Source organism: Phyllobates terribilis, unplaced genomic scaffold (genome assembly GCF_046119375.1).
Source record: "Phyllobates terribilis strain yellow unplaced genomic scaffold, ASM4611937v1 Scaffold_6__1_contigs__length_29720123, whole genome shotgun sequence".
Lineage (NCBI taxonomy): Eukaryota > Metazoa > Chordata > Amphibia > Anura > Dendrobatidae > Phyllobates > Phyllobates terribilis.
Genome location: NW_027362766.1, coordinates 25,406,470 through 25,428,696, shown reverse-complemented (window position 1 = coordinate 25,428,696; position 22,227 = coordinate 25,406,470).

Below are 22,227 nucleotides of genomic sequence, written 5' to 3'. Positions count from 1 at the left end.
TAATTTTTATCTGCATCTAGCTCTGAAAAAATATTTGGGCTTGTAGCAGTGTGTGGGACTTGTTCTATTAGTTTATCTATACTAACCTCCACCAGGTTGCAAATTAAAAATAATTTTTATCTGCATCTAGCTCTGAAAAAATATTTGGGCTTGTAGCAGTGTGTGGGACTTGTTCTATTAGTCCATCTATACTAACCTCCACCAGGCTGCAAATTCAAAGTAATTTTTATCTGCATCTAGCTCTGAAAAAATATTTGGCCTTGTATCAGTGTGTGGGACTTGTTCTATTAGTCCATCTATACTAACGTCCACCAGGTTGCAAATTCAAAATAATTTTTATCTGCATCTAGCTCTGAAAAAATGTTTGGGTTTGTAGCAGTGTGTGGGACGTGTTCTATTAGTCCATCTATACTAACCTCCACCAGGTTGCAAATTCAAAATAATTTTTATCTGCATCTAGCTCTGAAAAAATATTTGGGCTTGTAACAGTGAGTGGGACTTGTTCTATTAGTCCATCTATACTAACCTCCACCAGGTTGCAAATTCAAAATTATTTTTATCTGCATATAGCTCTGAAAAAATATTTGGGCTTGGGCTTGTAGCAGTGTGTGGGGCTTGTTCTATTAGTCCATCTATACTAACCTCCAACAGGTTTCAAATTCAAAATAATTTTTATCTACATCTAGCTCTGAAAAAATATTTGGGCTTGTAGCAGTGTGTGGGACTTGTTCTATTAGTCCATCTATACTAACCTCCACCAAGTTGCAAATTAAAATTTTTTTTTATCTGAACCTGGCTCTGAAAAAATATTTGGGCTTGGGCTTGTAGCAGTGTGTGGGACTTGTTCTATTAGTCAATCTAAACTAACATCCACCAGGTTGCAAATTCAATATAATTTTTATCTGCATCTAGCTCTGAAAAAATATTTGGGCTTGGGCTTGTAGCAGTGTGTGGGACTTGTTCTATTAGTCCATCTATACTAACCTCCACCAGGTTGCAAATTCAAAATAATTTTTATCTGCATCTAGCTCTGAAAAAATATTTGGGCTTGTAGCAGTGAGTGGGACTTGTTGTATTAGTCCATGTATACTAACCTCCACCAGGTTGCAAATTCAAAATAATTTTTATCTGCATCTAGCTCTGAAAAAATATTTGGGCTTGGGCTTGTATCAGTGTGTGGGACTTGTTCTATTAGTTCATCTATACTAACCTCCACCAGGTTGCAAATTCAAAACAATTTATGTCTGCATCTAGCGCTGAAAAATTATTTGGGCTTGGGCTTGTAGCAGTGTGTGGGACTTGTTCTATTAATCCATCTATACTAATGTCCACCAGGTTGCAAATTCAAAATAATTTTTATCTGCATCTAGCTCTGAAAAAATGTTTGGGTTTGTAGCAGTGTGTGGGACTTGTTCTATTAGTCCATCTATACTAACCTCCACAAGGTTACAAATTCAAAATAATTTTTATCTGCATCTAGCTCTGAAAAAATATTTCGGCTTGTAGCAGTGAGTGGGACTTGTTCTATTAGTCCATCTATACTAACCTCCACCAGGTTGCAAATTCAAAATAATTTTTATCTGCATCTAGCTCTGAATAAATATTTGGGCTTGTAGCAGTGTGTGGGACTTGTTCTGTTAGTCCATCTATGCTAACCTCCACCAGGTTGCAAATTCAAAATAATTTTTATCTGCATCTAGCTCTGAATAAATATTTGGATTGTAGCAGTGTGTGGGACTTGTTCTATTAATCCATCTATACTAACGTCCACCAGGTTGCAAATTCAAAATAATTTTTATCTGCATCTAGCTCTGAAAAAATGTTTGGGTTTGTAGCAGTGTGTGGGACTTGTTCTATTAGTCCATCTATACTAACCTCCACCAGGTTGCAAATTCAAAATAATTTTTATCTGCATCTAGCTCTGAAAAATTATTTGGGCTTGTAGCAGTGTGTGGGACTTTTTCTATTAGTCCATCTATACTAACCTCCACCAGGTTGCAAATTCAAAATAATTTTTATCTGCATCTAGCTCTGAAAAAATATTTGGGCTTGGGCTTGTATCAGTGTGTGGGACTTGTTCTATTAGTCCATCTATACTAACCTCCACCAGGTTGCAAATTCAAAACAATTTTTATCTGCATCTAGCGCTGAAAAATTATTTGGGCTTGGGCTTGTAGCAGTGTGTGGGACTTGTTCTATTAGACCATCTATACTAACCTCCACCAGGTTTCAAATTCAAAATAATTTTTATCTGCATCTAGCTCTGGAAAAATATTTGGCCTTGTAGCAGTGTGTGGGACTTGTTCTATTAGTCCATCTATATAACCTCCAACAGGTTGCAAATTCAAAATAATTTTTATCTGCATCTAGCTCTGAAAAAATATTTGGGCTTGTAGCAGTGTGTGGGACTTGTTCTACTAGTCCATCTATGCTAACCTCCACCAGGTTGCAAATTCAAAATAATTTTTATCTGCATCTAGATCTGAAAAAATATTTGGGCTTGTAGCAGTGTGTGGGACTTGTTCTACTAGTCCATCTATGCTAACCTCCACCAGGTTGCAAATTCAAAATAATTTTTATCTGCATCTAGCTCTGAAAAAATATTTGTATTTGGGCTTGTAGCAGTGTGTGGGACTTGTTCTATTAGTCCATCTATACTAACCTCCACCAGGTTGCAAATTCAAAATATTTTTTATCTGCATCTAGCTCTGAAAAAATATTTGGGCTTGTAGCAGTGTGTGGGACTTGGTCTGTTAGTCCATCTATGCTAACCTCCACCAGGTTGCAAATTCAAAATAATTTTTATCTGCATCTAGCTCTGAATAAATATTTGGGTTGTAGCAGTTTGTGGGACGTGTTCTATTAGTCCATCTATACTAACCTCCACCAGGTTGCAAATTCAAAGTAATTTTTATCTGCATCTAGCTCTGAAAAAACATTTGGACTTGTAGCAGTGTGTGGGACTTGTTCTATTAATCCATGTATACTAACGTCCACCAGGTTGCAAATTCAAAATAATTTTTATCTGCATCTAGCTCTGAAAAAATCTTTTGGTTTGTAGCAGTGTTTGGGACTTGTTCTATTAGTCCATCTATACTAACCTCCACCAGGTTGCAAATTCAAAATAATTATTATCTGCATCTAGCTCTGAAAAAATATTTGGGCTTGTAGCAGTGAGTGGGACTTGTTCTATTAGTCCATCTATACTAACCTCCACCAGGTGGCAAATTTAAAATAATTTTTATCTGCATCTAGCTCTGAAAAAATATTTCGGCTTGGGCTTGTATCAATGTGTGGGACTTGTTCTATTAGTCCATCTATACTAACCTCCACCAGGTTGCAAATTCAAAACAATTTTTATCTGCATCTAGCGTTGAAAAATTATTTGGGCTTGTAGCAGTGTGTGGGACTTGTTCTCTTAGTCCATCTATACTAAACTCCACAAGGTTTCAAATTCAAAATAATTTTTAACTGCATCTAGCTCTGAAAAAATATTTGGGCTTGTAGCAGTGTGTGGGACTTGTTCTATTAGTCAATCTATACTGACCTCCACCAGGTTGCAAATTCAAAATAATTTTTATCTGCATCTAGCTCTGAAAAAATATTTGGGCTTATAGCAGTGTGTAAGACTTGTTCTATTAGTCCATCTATACTAACCTCCACCAGGTTGCAAATTCAAAACAATTTTTATCTGCATCTAGCTCTGAATAAATATTTGGGCTTGGGCTTGTAGCAGTGTGTGGGACTTGTTCTATTAGTCAATCTAAACTAACCTCCACCAGGTTGCAAATTCAAAATAATTTTTATCTGCATCTAGATCTGAAAAAATATTTAGGCTTGTAGCAGTGTGTGGGACTTGTTCTACTAGTCCATCTATGCTAACCTCCACCAGGTTGCAAATTCAAAATAATTTTTATCTGCATCTAGCTCTGAAAAAATATTTGGGTTTGGGCTTGTAGCAGTGTGTGGGACTTGTTCTATTAGTCCATCTATACTAACCTCCACCAGTTTGCAAATTCAAAATAATTTTTATCTGCATCTAGATCTGAAAAAATATTTGGGCTTGTAGCAGTGTGTGGAACTTGTTCTATTAGTCCATCTACACTAACCTCCACCAGGTTGCAAATTCAAAATAATTTTTATCTGAATCTAGCTCTGAAAAAATATTTGGGCTTGTAGCAGTGTGTGGGACTTCTTCTATTAGTCAATCTATACTAACATCCACCAGGTTGCAAATTCAAAATAATTTTTATCTGCATCTAGCTATGAATAAATATTTGGGTTGTAGCAGTATGTGGGACTTGTCATATTAGTCCATCTATACTAACCTCCACCAGGTTGCAAATTCAAAATATTTTTTATCTGCATCTAGCTCTGAAAAAATATTTGGGCTTGTAGCAGTGTGTGGGACTTGTTCTGATAGTCCATCTAAAATAATCTCCACCAGGTTGCAAATTCAAAATAATTTTTATCTGCCTCTAGCTCTGAAAAAATATTTGGCTTGTAGCAGCGTATGGGACTTGTTCTATCAGTCAATCTATACTAACATCCACCAGGTTGCAAATTCAAAATAATTTTTATCTGCATCTAGCTCAAAATAAATATTTGGGTTGTATCAGTATGTGGGACTTGTTCTATTAGTCCATCTATACTAACCTCCTCCAGGTTGCAAATTCAAAATAATTTTTATCTGCATCTAGCTCTGAAAAAATATTTGGACTTGTAGCAGTGTGTGGGACTTGTTCTATAAGTCCATCTATACTAACATACACCAGGTTGCAAATTCAAAATAATTTTTATCTGCATCTAGCTCTGAAAAAATGTTTGGGCTTGTAGCAGTGTGTGGGACTTGTTCTATTAGTCCATCTATACTAACCTCCACCAAGTTGCAAATTCAAAATAATTTTTATCTGCATCTAGCTCTGAAAAAATATTTGGGCTTGTAGCAGTGAGTGGGACTTTTTCTATTAGTCGATCTATACTAACCTCCACCAGTTTGCAAATTCAAAATAATTTTTATCTGCATCTAGCTCTGAAAAAATATTTGGGCTTGGGCTTGTATCAGTGTGTGGGACTTGTTCTATTAGTCCATCTAAACTAACATCCACCAGGTTGCCAATTCAAAATAATTTTTATCTGCATCTAGCTCTGAAAAAATATTTGGGCTTGGGCTTGTAGCAGTGTGTGGGACTTGTTTTATTAGTCCATCTATACTAACCTCCACCAGGTTGCAAATTCAAAATAATTTTTATCTGCATCTGGCTCTGGAAAAAAAATTGGGTTTGTAGCAGTGTGTGGGACTTGTTCTATTAGTCCATCTATACTAACCGCCACCAGGTTGCAAATTCAAATTAATTTTTATCTGCATCTAGCTCTGAAAAAATATTTGGGCTTGGGCATGTAGCAGTGTGTGGGACTTGTTCTATTAGTCCATCTATACTAACCTCCACCAGGTTGCCAATTCAAAATAATTTTTATCTGCATCTAGCTCTGAAAAAATATTTGGGCTTGTAGCAGTGTGTGGTACTTGTTCTATTAGTCTATCTATACTAACCTCCACCAGGTTGCAAATTAAAATTAATTTTTATCTGTATCTAGCTCTGAAAAAATATTTGGGCTTGTAGCAGTGTGTAGGACTTGTTCTATTATTCTTTTTATACTAACCTCCACCAGGTTGCAAATTCAAAATAATATTTATCTGCATCTAGCTATGAAAAAATATTTGGGCTTGTAGCAGTGTGTGGGACTTGTTCTACTAGTCCATCTATGCTAACCTCCACCAGGTTGCAAATTCAAAATAATTTTTATTTGCATCTAGATCTGAAAAAATATTTGGGCTTGTAGCCGTGTGTGGGACTTGTTCTATTAGTCCATCTCTGCTAACCTCCACCAGGTTGTAAATTCAAAATAATTTTTATCTGCATCTAGCTCTTAAAAAATATTTGGGTTTGGGCTTGTAGCAGTGTGTGGGACTTGTTCTATTAGTCCATCTATACTAACCTCCACCAGGTTGCAAATTAAAAATAATTTTATCTGCATCTAGCTCTGAAAAAATAGTTGGGCTTGTAGCAGTGTGTGGGACTTCGTTTGTTAGTCAATCTATACTAACATCCACCAGGTTGCAAATTCAAGATAATTTTTATCTGCATCTAGCTCTGAAAAAATATTTTGGCTTGTAGCAGTGTGTGGGACTTGTTCTATTAGTTTATCTATACTAACCTCCACCAGGTTGCAAATTAAAAATAATTTTTATCTGCATCTAGCTCTGAAAAAATATTTGGGCTTGTAGCAGTGTGTGGGACTTGTTCTATTAGTCCATCTATACTAACCTCCACCAGGCTGCAAATTCAAAGTAATTTTTATCTGCATCTAGCTCTGAAAAAATATTTGGCCTTGTATCAGTGTGTGGGACTTGTTCTATTAGTCCATCTATACTAACGTCCACCAGGTTGCAAATTCAAAATAATTTTTATCTGCATCTAGCTCTGAAAAAATGTTTGGGTTTGTAGCAGTGTGTGGGACGTGTTCTATTAGTCCATCTATACTAACCTCCACCAGGTTGCAAATTCAAAATAATTTTTATCTGCATCTAGCTCTGAAAAAATATTTGGGCTTGTAACAGTGAGTGGGACTTGTTCTATTAGTCCATCTATACTAACCTCCACCAGGTTGCAAATTCAAAATTATTTTTATCTGCATATAGCTCTGAAAAAATATTTGGGCTTGGGCTTGTAGCAGTGTGTGGGGCTTGTTCTATTAGTCCATCTATACTAACCTCCAACAGGTTTCAAATTCAAAATAATTTTTATCTACATCTAGCTCTGAAAAAATATTTGGGCTTGTAGCAGTGTGTGGGACTTGTTCTATTAGTCCATCTATACTAACCTCCACCAAGTTGCAAATTAAAATTTTTTTTTATCTGAACCTGGCTCTGAAAAAATATTTGGGCTTGGGCTTGTAGCAGTGTGTGGGACTTGTTCTATTAGTCAATCTAAACTAACATCCACCAGGTTGCAAATTCAATATAATTTTTATCTGCATCTAGCTCTGAAAAAATATTTGGGCTTGGGCTTGTAGCAGTGTGTGGGACTTGTTCTATTAGTCCATCTATACTAACCTCCACCAGGTTGCAAATTCAAAATAATTTTTATCTGCATCTAGCTCTGAAAAAATATTTGGGCTTGTAGCAGTGAGTGGGACTTGTTGTATTAGTCCATGTATACTAACCTCCACCAGGTTGCAAATTCAAAATAATTTTTATCTGCATCTAGCTCTGAAAAAATATTTGGGCTTGGGCTTGTATCAGTGTGTGGGACTTGTTCTATTAGTCCATCTATACTAACCTCCACCAGGTTGCAAATTCAAAACAATTTATGTCTGCATCTAGCGCTGAAAAATTATTTGGGCTTGGGCTTGTAGCAGTGTGTGGGACTTGTTCTATTAATCCATCTATACTAATGTCCACCAGGTTGCAAATTCAAAATAATTTTTATCTGCATCTAGCTCTGAAAAAATGTTTGGGTTTGTAGCAGTGTGTGGGACTTGTTCTATTAGTCCATCTATACTAACCTCCACCAGGTTACAAATTCAAAATAATTTTTATCTGCATCTAGCTCTGAAAAAATATTTCGGCTTGTAGCAGTGAGTGGGACTTGTTCTATTAGTCCATCTATACTAACCTCCACCAGGTTGCAAATTCAAAATAATTTTTATCTGCATCTAGCTCTGAATAAATATTTGGGCTTGTAGCAGTGTGTGGGACTTGTTCTGTTAGTCCATCTATGCTAACCTCCACCAGGTTGCAAATTCAAAATAATTTTTATCTGCATCTAGCTCTGAATAAATATTTGGATTGTAGCAGTGTGTGGGACTTGTTCTATTAATCCATCTATACTAACGTCCACCAGGTTGCAAATTCAAAATAATTTTTATCTGCATCTAGCTCTGAAAAAATGTTTGGGTTTGTAGCAGTGTGTGGGACTTGTTCTATTAGTCCATCTATACTAACCTCCACCAGGTTGCAAATTCAAAATAATTTTTATCTGCATCTAGCTCTGAAAAAATATTTGGGCTTGGGCTTGTATCAGTGTGTGGGACTTGTTCTATTAGTCCATCTAAACTAACATCCACCAGGTTGCCAATTCAAAATAATTTTTATCTGCATCTAGCTCTGAAAAAATATTTGGGCTTGGGCTTGTAGCAGTGTGTGGGACTTGTTTTATTAGTCCATCTATACTAACCTCCACCAGGTTGCAAATTCAAAATAATTTTTATCTGCATCTGGCTCTGGAAAAAAAATTGGGTTTGTAGCAGTGTGTGGGACTTGTTCTATTAGTCCATCTATACTAACCGCCACCAGGTTGCAAATTCAAATTAATTTTTATCTGCATCTAGCTCTGAAAAAATATTTGGGCTTGGGCATGTAGCAGTGTGTGGGACTTGTTCTATTAGTCCATCTATACTAACCTCCACCAGGTTGCCAATTCAAAATAATTTTTATCTGCATCTAGCTCTGAAAAAATATTTGGGCTTGTAGCAGTGTGTGGTACTTGTTCTATTAGTCTATCTATACTAACCTCCACCAGGTTGCAAATTAAAATTAATTTTTATCTGTATCTAGCTCTGAAAAAATATTTGGGCTTGTAGCAGTGTGTAGGACTTGTTCTATTATTCTTTTTATACTAACCTCCACCAGGTTGCAAATTCAAAATAATATTTATCTGCATCTAGCTATGAAAAAATATTTGGGCTTGTAGCAGTGTGTGGGACTTGTTCTACTAGTCCATCTATGCTAACCTCCACCAGGTTGCAAATTCAAAATAATTTTTATTTGCATCTAGATCTGAAAAAATATTTGGGCTTGTAGCCGTGTGTGGGACTTGTTCTATTAGTCCATCTCTGCTAACCTCCACCAGGTTGTAAATTCAAAATAATTTTTATCTGCATCTAGCTCTTAAAAAATATTTGGGTTTGGGCTTGTAGCAGTGTGTGGGACTTGTTCTATTAGTCCATCTATACTAACCTCCACCAGGTTGCAAATTAAAAATAATTTTATCTGCATCTAGCTCTGAAAAAATAGTTGGGCTTGTAGCAGTGTGTGGGACTTCGTTTGTTAGTCAATCTATACTAACATCCACCAGGTTGCAAATTCAAGATAATTTTTATCTGCATCTAGCTCTGAAAAAATATTTTGGCTTGTAGCAGTGTGTGGGACTTGTTCTATTAGTTTATCTATACTAACCTCCACCAGGTTGCAAATTAAAAATAATTTTTATCTGCATCTAGCTCTGAAAAAATATTTGGGCTTGTAGCAGTGTGTGGGACTTGTTCTATTAGTCCATCTATACTAACCTCCACCAGGCTGCAAATTCAAAGTAATTTTTATCTGCATCTAGCTCTGAAAAAATATTTGGCCTTGTATCAGTGTGTGGGACTTGTTCTATTAGTCCATCTATACTAACGTCCACCAGGTTGCAAATTCAAAATAATTTTTATCTGCATCTAGCTCTGAAAAAATGTTTGGGTTTGTAGCAGTGTGTGGGACGTGTTCTATTAGTCCATCTATACTAACCTCCACCAGGTTGCAAATTCAAAATAATTTTTATCTGCATCTAGCTCTGAAAAAATATTTGGGCTTGTAACAGTGAGTGGGACTTGTTCTATTAGTCCATCTATACTAACCTCCACCAGGTTGCAAATTCAAAATTATTTTTATCTGCATATAGCTCTGAAAAAATATTTGGGCTTGGGCTTGTAGCAGTGTGTGGGGCTTGTTCTATTAGTCCATCTATACTAACCTCCAACAGGTTTCAAATTCAAAATAATTTTTATCTACATCTAGCTCTGAAAAAATATTTGGGCTTGTAGCAGTGTGTGGGACTTGTTCTATTAGTCCATCTATACTAACCTCCACCAAGTTGCAAATTAAAATTTTTTTTTATCTGAACCTGGCTCTGAAAAAATATTTGGGCTTGGGCTTGTAGCAGTGTGTGGGACTTGTTCTATTAGTCAATCTAAACTAACATCCACCAGGTTGCAAATTCAATATAATTTTTATCTGCATCTAGCTCTGAAAAAATATTTGGGCTTGGGCTTGTAGCAGTGTGTGGGACTTGTTCTATTAGTCCATCTATACTAACCTCCACCAGGTTGCAAATTCAAAACAATTTATGTCTGCATCTAGCGCTGAAAAATTATTTGGGCTTGGGCTTGTAGCAGTGTGTGGGACTTGTTCTATTAATCCATCTATACTAATGTCCACCAGGTTGCAAATTCAAAATAATTTTTATCTGCATCTAGCTCTGAAAAAATGTTTGGGTTTGTAGCAGTGTGTGGGACTTGTTCTATTAGTCCATCTATACTAACCTCCACCAGGTTACAAATTCAAAATAATTTTTATCTGCATCTAGCTCTGAAAAAATATTTCGGCTTGTAGCAGTGTGTGGGACTTGTTCTATTAATCCATCTATACTAACGTCCACCAGGTTGCAAATTCAAAATAATTTTTATCTGCATCTAGCTCTGAAAAAATGTTTGGGTTTGTAGCAGTGTGTGGGACTTGTTCTATTAGTCCATCTATACTAACCTCCACCAGGTTGCAAATTCAAAATAATTTTTATCTGCATCTAGCTCTGAAAAAATATTTGGGCTTGGGCTTGTATCAGTGTGTGGGACTTGTTCTATTAGTCCATCTAAACTAACATCCACCAGGTTGCCAATTCAAAATAATTTTTATCTGCATCTAGCTCTGAAAAAATATTTGGGCTTGGGCTTGTAGCAGTGTGTGGGACTTGTTTTATTAGTCCATCTATACTAACCTCCACCAGGTTGCAAATTCAAAATAATTTTTATCTGCATCTGGCTCTGGAAAAAAAATTGGGTTTGTAGCAGTGTGTGGGACTTGTTCTATTAGTCCATCTATACTAACCGCCACCAGGTTGCAAATTCAAATTAATTTTTATCTGCATCTAGCTCTGAAAAAATATTTGGGCTTGGGCATGTAGCAGTGTGTGGGACTTGTTCTATTAGTCCATCTATACTAACCTCCACCAGGTTGCCAATTCAAAATAATTTTTATCTGCATCTAGCTCTGAAAAAATATTTGGGCTTGTAGCAGTGTGTGGTACTTGTTCTATTAGTCTATCTATACTAACCTCCACCAGGTTGCAAATTAAAATTAATTTTTATCTGTATCAAGCTCTGAAAAAATATTTGGGCTTGTAGCAGTGTGTAGGACTTGTTCTATTATTCTTTTTATACTAACCTCCACCAGGTTGCAAATTCAAAATAATATTTATCTGCATCTAGCTATGAAAAAATATTTGGGCTTGTAGCAGTGTGTGGGACTTGTTCTACTAGTCCATCTATGCTAACCTCCACCAGGTTGCAAATTCAAAATAATTTTTATTTGCATCTAGATCTGAAAAAATATTTGGGCTTGTAGCCGTGTGTGGGACTTGTTCTATTAGTCCATCTCTGCTAACCCCCACCAGGTTGTAAATTCAAAATAATTTTTATCTGCATCTAGCTCTTAAAAAATATTTGGGTTTGGGCTTGTAGCAGTGTGTGGGACTTGTTCTATTAGTCCATCTATACTAACCTCCACCAGGTTGCAAATTAAAAATAATTTTATCTGCATCTAGCTCTGAAAAAATTGTTGGGCTTGTAGCAGTGTGTGGGACTTCGTTTGTTAGTCAATCTATGCTAACATCCACCAGGTTGCAAATTCAAGATAATTTTTATCTGCATCTAGCTCTGAAAAAATATTTGGGCTTGTAGCAGTGTGTGGGACTTGTTCTATTAGTTTATCTATACTAACCTCCACCAGGTTGCAAATTAAAAATAATTTTTATCTGCATCTAGCTCTGAATAAATATTTGGGCTTGTAGCAGTGTGTGGGACTTGTTCTATTAGTCCATCTATACTAACCTCCACCAGGCTGCAAATTCAAAGTAATTTTTATCTGCATCTAGCTCTGAAAAAATATTTGGCCTTGTATCAGTGTGTGGGACTTGTTCTATTAGTCCATCTATACTAACGTCCACCAGGTTGCAAATTCAAAATAATTTTTATCTGCATCTAGCTCTGAAAAAATGTTTGGGTTTGTAGCAGTGTGTGGGACGTGTTCTATTAGTCCATCTATACTAACCTCCACCAGGTTGCAAATTCAAAATAATTTTTATCTGCATCTAGCTCTGAAAAAATATTTGGGCTTGTAACAGTGAGTGGGACTTGTTCTATTAGTCCATCTATACTAACCTCCACCAAGTTGCAAATTAAAATTTTTTTTTATCTGAACCTGGCTCTGAAAAAATATTTGGGCTTGGGCTTGTAGCAGTGTGTGGGACTTGTTCTATTAGTCAATCTAAACTAACATCCACCAGGTTGCAAATTCAATATAATTTTTATCTGCATCTAGCTCTGAAAAAATATTTGGGCTTGGGCTTGTAGCAGTGTGTGGGACTTGTTCTATTAGTCCATCTATACTAACCTCCACCAGGTTGCAAATTCAAAATAATTTTTATCTGCATCTAGCTCTGAAAAAATATTTGGGCTTGTAGCAGTAAGTGGGACTTGTTGTATTAGTCCATGTATACTAACCTCCACCAGGTTGCAAATTCAAAATAATTTTTATCTGCATCTAGCTCTGAAAAAATATTTGGGCTTGGGCTTGTATCAGTGTGTGGGACTTGTTCTATTAGTCCATCTATACTAACCTCCACCAGGTTGCAAATTCAAAACAATTTATGTCTGCATCTAGCGCTGAAAAATTATTTGGGCTTGGGCTTGTAGCAGTGTGTGGGACTTGTTCTATTAATCCATCTATACTAATGTCCACCAGGTTGCAAATTCAAAATAATTTTTATCTGCATCTAGCTCTGAAAAAATGTTTGGGTTTGTAGCAGTGTGTGGGACTTGTTCTATTAGTCCATCTATACTAACCTCCACCAGGTTACAAATTCAAAATAATTTTTATCTGCATCTAGCTCTGAAAAAATATTTCGGCTTGTAGCAGTGAGTGGGACTTGTTCTATTAGTCCATCTATACTAACCTCCACCAGGTTGCAAATTCAAAATAATTTTTATCTGCATCTAGCTCTGAATAAATATTTGGGCTTGTAGCAGTGTGTGGGACTTGTTCTGTTAGTCCATCTATGCTAACCTCCACCAGGTTGCAAATTCAAAATAATTTTTATCTGCATCTAGCTCTGAATAAATATTTGGATTGTAGCAGTGTGTGGGACTTGTTCTATTAATCCATCTATACTAACGTCCACCAGGTTGCAAATTCAAAATAATTTTTATCTGCATCTAGCTCTGAAAAAATGTTTGGGTTTGTAGCAGTGTGTGGGACTTGTTCTATTAGTCCATCTATACTAACCTCCACCAGGTTGCAAATTCAAAATAATTTTTATCTGCATCTAGCTCTGAAAAATTATTTGGGCTTGTAGCAGTGTGTGGGACTTTTTCTATTAGTCCATCTATACTAACCTCCACCAGGTTGCAAATTCAAAATAATTTTTATCTGCATCTGGCTCTGAAAAAATATTTGGGCTTGGGCTTGTATCAGTGTGTGGGACTTGTTCTATTAGTCCATCTATACTAACCTCCACCAGGTTGCAAATTCAAAACAATTTTTATCTGCATCTAGCGCTGAAAAATTATTTGGGCTTGGGCTTGTAGCAGTGTGTGGGACTTGTTCTATTAGACCATCTATACTAACCTCCACCAGGTTTCAAATTCAAAATAATTTTTATCTGCATCTAGCTCTGGAAAAATATTTGGCCTTGTAGCAGTGTGTGGGACTTGTTCTATTAGTCCATCTATATAACCTCCAACAGGTTGCAAATTCAAAATAATTTTTATCTGCATCTAGCTCTGAAAAAATATTTGGGCTTGTAGCAGTGTGTGGGACTTGTTCTACTAGTCCATCTATGCTAACCTCCACCAGGTTGCAAATTCAAAATAATTTTTATCTGCATCTAGATCTGAAAAAATATTTGGGCTTGTAGCAGTGTGTGGGACTTGTTCTACTAGTCCATCTATGCTAACCTCCACCAGGTTGCAAATTCAAAATAATTTTTATCTGCATCTAGCTCTGAAAAAATATTTGTATTTGGGCTTGTAGCAGTGTGTGGGACTTGTTCTATTAGTCCATCTATACTAACCTCCACCAGGTTGCAAATTCAAAATATTTTTTATCTGCATCTAGATCTGAAAAAATATTTGGGCTTGTAGCAGTGTGTGGGACTTGGTCTGTTAGTCCATCTATGCTAACCTCCACCAGGTTGCAAATTCAAAATAATTTTTATCTGCATCTAGCTCTGAATAAATATTTGGGTTGTAGCAGTTTGTGGGACGTGTTCTATTAGTCCATCTATACTAACCTCCACCAGGTTGCAAATTCAAAGTAATTTTTATCTGCATCTAGCTCTGAAAAAACATTTGGACTTGTAGCAGTGTGTGGGACTTGTTCTATTAATCCATGTATACTAACGTCCACCAGGTTGCAAATTCAAAATAATTTTTATCTGCATCTAGCTCTGAAAAAATGTTTTGGTTTGTAGCAGTGTTTGGGACTTGTTCTATTAGTCCATCTATACTAACCTCCACCAGGTTGCAAATTCAAAATAATTTTTATCTGCATCTAGCTCTGAAAAAATATTTGGGCTTGTAGCAGTGAGTGGGACTTGTTCTATTAGTCCATCTATACTAACCTCCACCAGGTGGCAAATTTAAAATAATTTTTATCTGCATCTAGCTCTGAAAAAATATTTGGGCTTGGGCTTGTATCAATGTGTGGGCCTTGTTCTATTAGTCCATCTATACTAACCTCCACCAGGTTGCAAATTCAAAACAATTTTTATCTGCATCTAGCGTTGAAAAATTATTTGGGCTTGTAGCAGTGTGTGGGACTTGTTCTATTAGTCCATCTATACTAAACTCCACAAGGTTTCAAATTCAAAATAATTTTTAACTGCATCTAGCTCTGAAAAAATATTTGGGCTTGTAGCAGTGTGTGGGACTTGTTCTATTAGTCAATCTATACTGACCTCCACCAGGTTGCAAATTCAAAATAATTTTTATCTGCATCTAGCTCTGAAAAAATATTTGGGCTTATAGCAGTGTGTAAGACTTGTTCTATTAGTCCATCTATACTAACCTCCACCAGGTTGCAAATTCAAAACAATTTTTATCTGCATCTAGCTCTGAATAAATATTTGGGCTTGGGCTTGTAGCAGTGTGTGGGACTTGTTCTATTAGTCAATCTAAACTAACCTCCACCAGGTTGCAAATTCAAAATAATTTTTATCTGCATCTAGATCTGAAAAAATATTTAGGCTTGTAGCAGTGTGTGGGACTTGTTCTACTAGTCCATCTATGCTAACCTCCACCAGGTTGCAAATTCAAAATAATTTTTATCTGCATCTAGCTCTGAAAAAATATTTGGGTTTGGGCTTGTAGCAGTGTGTGGGACTTGTTCTATTAGTCCATCTATACTAACCTCCACCAGGTTGCAAATTCAAAATATTTTTTATCTGCATCTAGCTCTGAAAAAATATTTGGGCTTGTAGCAGTGTGTGGGACTTGTTCTGTTAGTCCATCTATGCTAACCTCCACCAGGTTGCAAATTCAAAATAATTTTTATCTGCATCTAGCTCTGAATAAATATTTGGGTTGTAGCAGTGTGTGGGACTTGTTCTATTAGTCCATCTATACTAACCTCCACCAGGTTGCAAATTCAAAGTAATTTTTATCTGCATCTAGCTCTGAAAAAACATTTGGACTTTTAGCAGTGTGTGGGACTTGTTCTATTAATCCATGTATACTAATGTCCACCAGGTTGCAAATTCAAAATAATTTTTATCTGCATCTAGCTCTGAAAAAATGTTTGGGTTTGAAGCAGTATTTGGGACTTGTTCTATTAGTCCATCTATACTAACCTCCACCAGGTTGCAAATTCAAAATAATTTTTATCTGCATCTAGCTCTGAAAAAATATTTGGGCTTGTAGCAGTGAGTGGGACTTGTTCTATTAGTCCATCTATACTAACCTCCACCAGGTTGCAAATTCAAAATAATTTTTATCTACATCTAGCTCTGAAAAAATATTTGGGCTTGAGCTTGTATCAATGTTTGGGACGTGTTCTATTAGTCCATCTATACTATCCTCCACCAGGTTGCAAATTCAAAATAATTTTTATCTGCATCTAGCTCTGAAAAAATATTTGGGCTTATAGCAGTGTGTAAGACTTGTTCTATTAGTCCATCTATACTAACCTCCACCAGGTTGCAAATTCAAAACAATTTTTATCTGCATCTAGCTCTGAATAAATATTTGGGCTTGGGCTTGTAGCAGTGTGTGGGACTTGTTCTATTAGTCAATCTAAACTAACCTCCACCAGGTTGCAAATTCAAAATAATTTTTTTCTGCATCTAGATCTGAAAAAATATTTAGGCTTGTAGCAGTGTGTGTGACTTGTTCTACTAGTCCATCTATGCTAACCTCCACCAGGTTGCAAATTCAAAATAATTTTTATCTGCATCTAGCTCTGAAAAAATATTTGGGTTTGGGCTTGTAACAGTGTGTGGGACTTGTTCTATTAGTCCATCTATACTAACCTCCACCAGGTTGCAAATTCAAAATATTTTTTATCTGCATCTAGCTCTGAAAAAATATTTGGGCTTGTAGCAGTGTGTGGGACTTGTTCTGTTAGTCCATCTATGCTAACCTCCACCAGGTTGCAAATTCAAAATAATTTTTATCTGCATCTAGCTCTGAATAAATATTTGGGTTGTAGCAGTGTGTGGGACTTGTTCTATTAGTCCATCTATACTAACCTCCACCAGGTTGCAAATTCAAAGTAATTTTTATCTGCATCTAGCTCTGAAAAAACATTTGGACTTTTAGCAGTGTGTGGGACTTGTTCTATTAATCCATGTATACTAATGTCCACCAGGTTGCAAATTCAAAATAATTTTTATCTGCATCTAGCTCTGAAAAAATGTTTGGGTTTGAAGCAGTATTTGGGACTTGTTCTATTAGTCCATCTATACTAACCTCCACCAGGTTGCAAATTCAAAATAATTTTTATCTGCATCTAGCTCTGAAAAAATATTTGGGCTTGTAGCAGTGAGTGGGACTTGTTCTATTAGTCCATCTATACTAACCTCCACCAGGTTGCAAATTCAAAATAATTTTTATCTACATCTAGCTCTGAAAAAATATTTGGGCTTGAGCTTGTATCAATGTTTGGGACTTGTTCTATTAGTCCATCTATACTATCCTCCACCAGGTTGCAAATTCAAAATAATTTTTATCTGCATCTAGCGCTGAAAAATTATTTGGGCTTGGGCTTGTAGCAGTGTGTGGGACTTGTTCTATTAGTCCATCTATACTAACCTCCACCAGGTTTCAAATTCAAAATAATTTTTATCTGCTTCTAGCTCTGAAAAAATATTTGGGCTTGTAGCAGTGTGTGGGACTTGTTCTATTAGTCCATCTATACTAACCTCCACCATGTTGCAAATTAAAAAATTTTTTATTTTCATCTAGCACTGAAAAAATATTCGGGCTTGGGCTTGTAGCAGTGTGTAGGACTTGTTCTATTGGTCAATCTAAACTAACATCCACCAGGTTGCCAATTCAAAATAATTTTTATCTGCATCTAGCTCTGAATTAATATTTGGGCTTGTAGCAGTGTGTGGGACTTGTTCTATTAGTGCATCTATTCTAACCTCCACCAGGTTGCAAATTCAAAATAATTTTTATCAACATCTGGCTCTGAAAAAATATTTGGGCTTGTAGCAGTGTGTGGGACTTGTTCTACTAGTCCATCTATGCTAACGTCCACCAGGTTGCAAATTCAAAATAATTTTTATCTTCATCTAGCTATGAAAAAATATTTGGGCTTGTAGCAGTGTGTGGGACTTGTCCTATTAGTCCATCTATGCTAACCTCCACCAGGTTGCAAATTAAAATTAATTTTTATCTGCATCTAGCTCTGAAAAATATTTGGGCTTGTAGCAATGTGTGGGACTTGTCCTATTAGTCCATCTATGCTAACCTCCACCAGGTTGCAAATTCAAAATAATTTTTAACTGCATCTAGCTATGAAAAAATATTTGGGCTTGCAGCCGTGTGTGGGACTTGTTCTATTAGTCCATCTCTGCTAACCTCCACCAGGTTGCAAATTCAAAAAAATTTTTATCTGCATCTAGCTCTGAAAAAATATTTGGGCTTGTAGCAGTGTTTGGTACTTGTTCTACTAGACCATCTATGCTAACCTCCACCAGGTTACAAATTCAAAATAATTTTTATCTGCATCTAGATCTGAAAAAATATTTGGGCTTGTAGCAGTGTGTTGGAATTGTTCTATTAGTCCATCTATACTAACCTTCACCAGGTTGCAAATTCAAAATAATTTTTATCTGCATCTAGCACTGAAAAAATATTTGGGCTTGTAGCAGTGTGTGGGAATTTTTCTAATAGTCCATCTATACTAACCTCCACCAGTTTTCAAATTTAAAACAATTTTTATCTGCATCTAGCTCTGAAAAAATATTTGGGCTTGGGCTTGTAGCAGTGTGTGGGACTTGTTCTATTAGTCCATCTATACTAACCTCCACCAGGTTGCAAATTAAAATTAATTTTTATCTGCATCTAGCTCTGAAAAAATATTTGGGCTTGTAGCAGTGTGTGGGAATTGTCCTATTAGTCTATCTATGCTAACCTCCACCAGGTTGCAAATTCAAAATAATTTTTATCTGTATCTAGCTCTGAAAAAATATTTGGGCTTGTAGCAGTGTGTAGGACTTGTTCCATTAGTCTTTTTATACTAACCTACACCAGGTTGCAAATTCAAAATAATATTTATCTGCATCTAGCTATGAAAAAATATTTGGGCTTGCAGCCATGTGTGGGACTTGATCTATTAGTCCAGCTACGCTAACCTCCACCAGGTTGCAAATTCAAAATAATTTTTATCTGCATATAGCTCTGAAAAAATAATTCGGCTTGTAGCAGTGTGTGGGACTTGTTCTACTAGTCCATCTATGCTAACCTCCAACAGGTTGCAAATTCATAATAATCTTTATCTGCATCTAGATCTGAAAAAATATTTGGGCTTGTAGCAGTGTGTGGGACTTGTTCTAGTAGTCCATCTATGCTAACCTCCACCAGGTTGCAAATTCAAAACAATTTTTATCTGCATCTAGCTCTGAAAAAATATTTGGGTTTGGGCTTGTAGCAATGTGTGGGACTTGTTCTATTAGTCCATCTATACTAACCTCCACCAGGTTGCAAATTCAAAATATTATTTATCTGCATCTAGCTCTGAAAAAATATATGGGCTTGTAGCAGTGTGTGGGACTTGTTCTGTTAGTCCATCTATGCTAACCTCCACCAGGTTGCAAATTCAAAATAATTTTTATCTGCATCTACCTCTGAAAAAATATTTGGGCTTGTAGCAGTGTGTGGGACTTGTTCTGTTAGTCCATCTATGCTAACCTCCACCTGGATGCAAATTCAAAAAATTTGTATCTGTATCTAGCTCTGAATAAATATTTGGGTTTGTAGCAGTGTGTGGGACTTGTTCTATTAGTCCATCTATACTAACCTCCACCGGGTTGCAAATTCAAAATAATTTTTATCTGTATCTAGCTCTGAAAAAATATTTGGGCTTGTAGCAGTGAGTGGGACTTGTTCTATTAGTCCATCTATACTAACCTCCACCACGTTGCAAATTCAAAATAATTTTTATCTGCATCTTGCTCTGAAAAAATATTTGGGCTTGGGCTTGTATGAGTGTGTGGGACTTGTTCTATTAGTCCATCTATACTAACCTCCACCAGGTTGCAAATTCAAAATTATTTTTATCTGCATCTAGCACTGAAAAATTATTTGGGATAGGGCTTGTAGCAGTGTGTGGGACTTGTTCTATTAGTCCATCTATACTAACCTCCACCAGGTTTCAAATTCAAAATAATATTTATCTGCATCTAGCTCTGAAAAAATATTTGGGCTTGTAGCATTGTGTGGGCCTTGTTCTATTAGTCCATCTATACTAACCTCCACCAGGTTGCAAATTAAAAAAAAAATTTATTTGCATCTAGCTCTGAAAAAATATTTGGGCTTGGGCTTGTAGCAGTGTGTGGGACTTGTTCTATTAGTCAATCTAAACTAACATCCACCAGGTTGCCAATTCAAAATAATTTTTATCTGCATCTAGCTCTGAAAAAATATTTGGGCTTGGGCTTGTAGCAGTGTGTGGGACTTGTTCTATTAGTCCATCTACACTAACCTCCACCAGGTTGCAAATTCAAAATAATTTTTATCTGCATCTAGCCCTGGAAAAATATTTGGGCTTGTAGCAATGTGTGGGACTTGTTCTATTAGTCCATCTATACTAACCTCCACCAGGTTGCAAATTAAAATTAATTTTTATCTGCATCTAGCTCTGAAAAAATATTTGGGCTTGTAGCAGTGTGTGGGACTTGTCCTATTAGTCCATCTCTGCTAACCTCCACCAGGTTGCAAATTCAAAAAATTTTTTATCTGCATCTAGCTCTGAAAAAATATTTGGGCTTGTAGCAGTGTTTGGGACTTGTTCTACTAGACCATCTATGCTAACCTCCACCAGGTTACAAATTCAAAATAATTTTTATCTGCATCTAGATCTGAAAAAATATTTGGGCTTGTAGCAGTGTGTTGGAATTGTTCTATTAGTCCATCTATACTAACCTTCACCAGGTTGCAAATTCAAAATAATTTTTATCTGCATCTAGCACTGAAAAAATATTTGGGCTTGTAGCAGTGTGTGGGAATTTTTCTAATAGTCCATCTATACTAACCTCCACCAGTTTTCAAATTTAAAACAATTTTTATCTGCATCTAGCTCTGAAAAAATATTTGGGCTTGGGCTTGTAGCAGTGTGTGGGACTTGTTCTATTAGTCCATCTATACTAACCTCCACCAGGTTGCAAATTAAAATTAATTTTTATCTGCATCTAGCTCTGAAAAAATATTTGGGCTTGTAGCAGTGTGTGGGAATTGTCCTATTAGTCTATCTATGCTAACCTCCACCAGGTTGCAAATTCAAAATAATTTTTATCTGTATCTAGCTCTGAAAAAATATTTGGGCTTGTAGCAGTGTGTAGGACTTGTTCCATTAGTCTTTTTATACTAACCTACACCAGGTTGCAAATTCAAAATAATATTTATCTGCATCTAGCTATGAAAAAATATTTGGGCTTGCAGCCATGTGTGGGACTTGATCTATTAGTCCAGCTACGCTAACCTCCACCAGGTTGCAAATTCAAAATAATTTTTATCTGCATATAGCTCTGAAAAAATAATTCGGCTTGTAGCAGTGTGTGGGACTTGTTCTACTAGTCCATCTATGCTAACCTCCAACAGGTTGCAAATTCATAATAATCTTTATCTGCATCTAGATCTGAAAAAATATTTGGGCTTGTAGCAGTGTGTGGGACTTGTTCTAGTAGTCCATCTATGCTAACCTCCACCAGGTTGCAAATTCAAAACAATTTTTATCTGCATCTAGCTCTGAAAAAATATTTGGGTTTGGGCTTGTAGCAATGTGTGGGACTTGTTCTATTAGTCCATCTATACTAACCTCCACCAGGTTGCAAATTCAAAATATTATTTATCTGCATCTAGCTCTGAAAAAATATATGGGCTTGTAGCAGTGTGTGGGACTTGTTCTGTTAGTCCATCTATGCTAACCTCCACCAGGTTGCAAATTCAAAATAATTTTTATCTGCATCTACCTCTGAAAAAATATTTGGGCTTGTAGCAGTGTGTGGGACTTGTTCTGTTAGTCCATCTATGCTAACCTCCACCTGGATGCAAATTCAAAAAATTTGTATCTGCATCTAGCTCTGAATAAATATTTGGGTTTGTAGCAGTGTGTGGGACTTGTTCTATTAGTCCATCTATACTAACCTCCACCGGGTTGCAAATTCAAAATAATTTTTATCTGTATCTAGCTCTGAAAAAATATTTGGGCTTGTAGCAGTGAGTGGGACTTGTTCTATTAGTCCATCTATACTAACCTCCACCACGTTGCAAATTCAAAATAATTTTTATCTGCATCTTGCTCTGAAAAAATATTTGGGCTTGGGCTTGTATGAGTGTGTGGGACTTGTTCTATTAGTCCATCTATACTAACCTCCACCAGGTTGCAAATTCAAAATTATTTTTATCTGC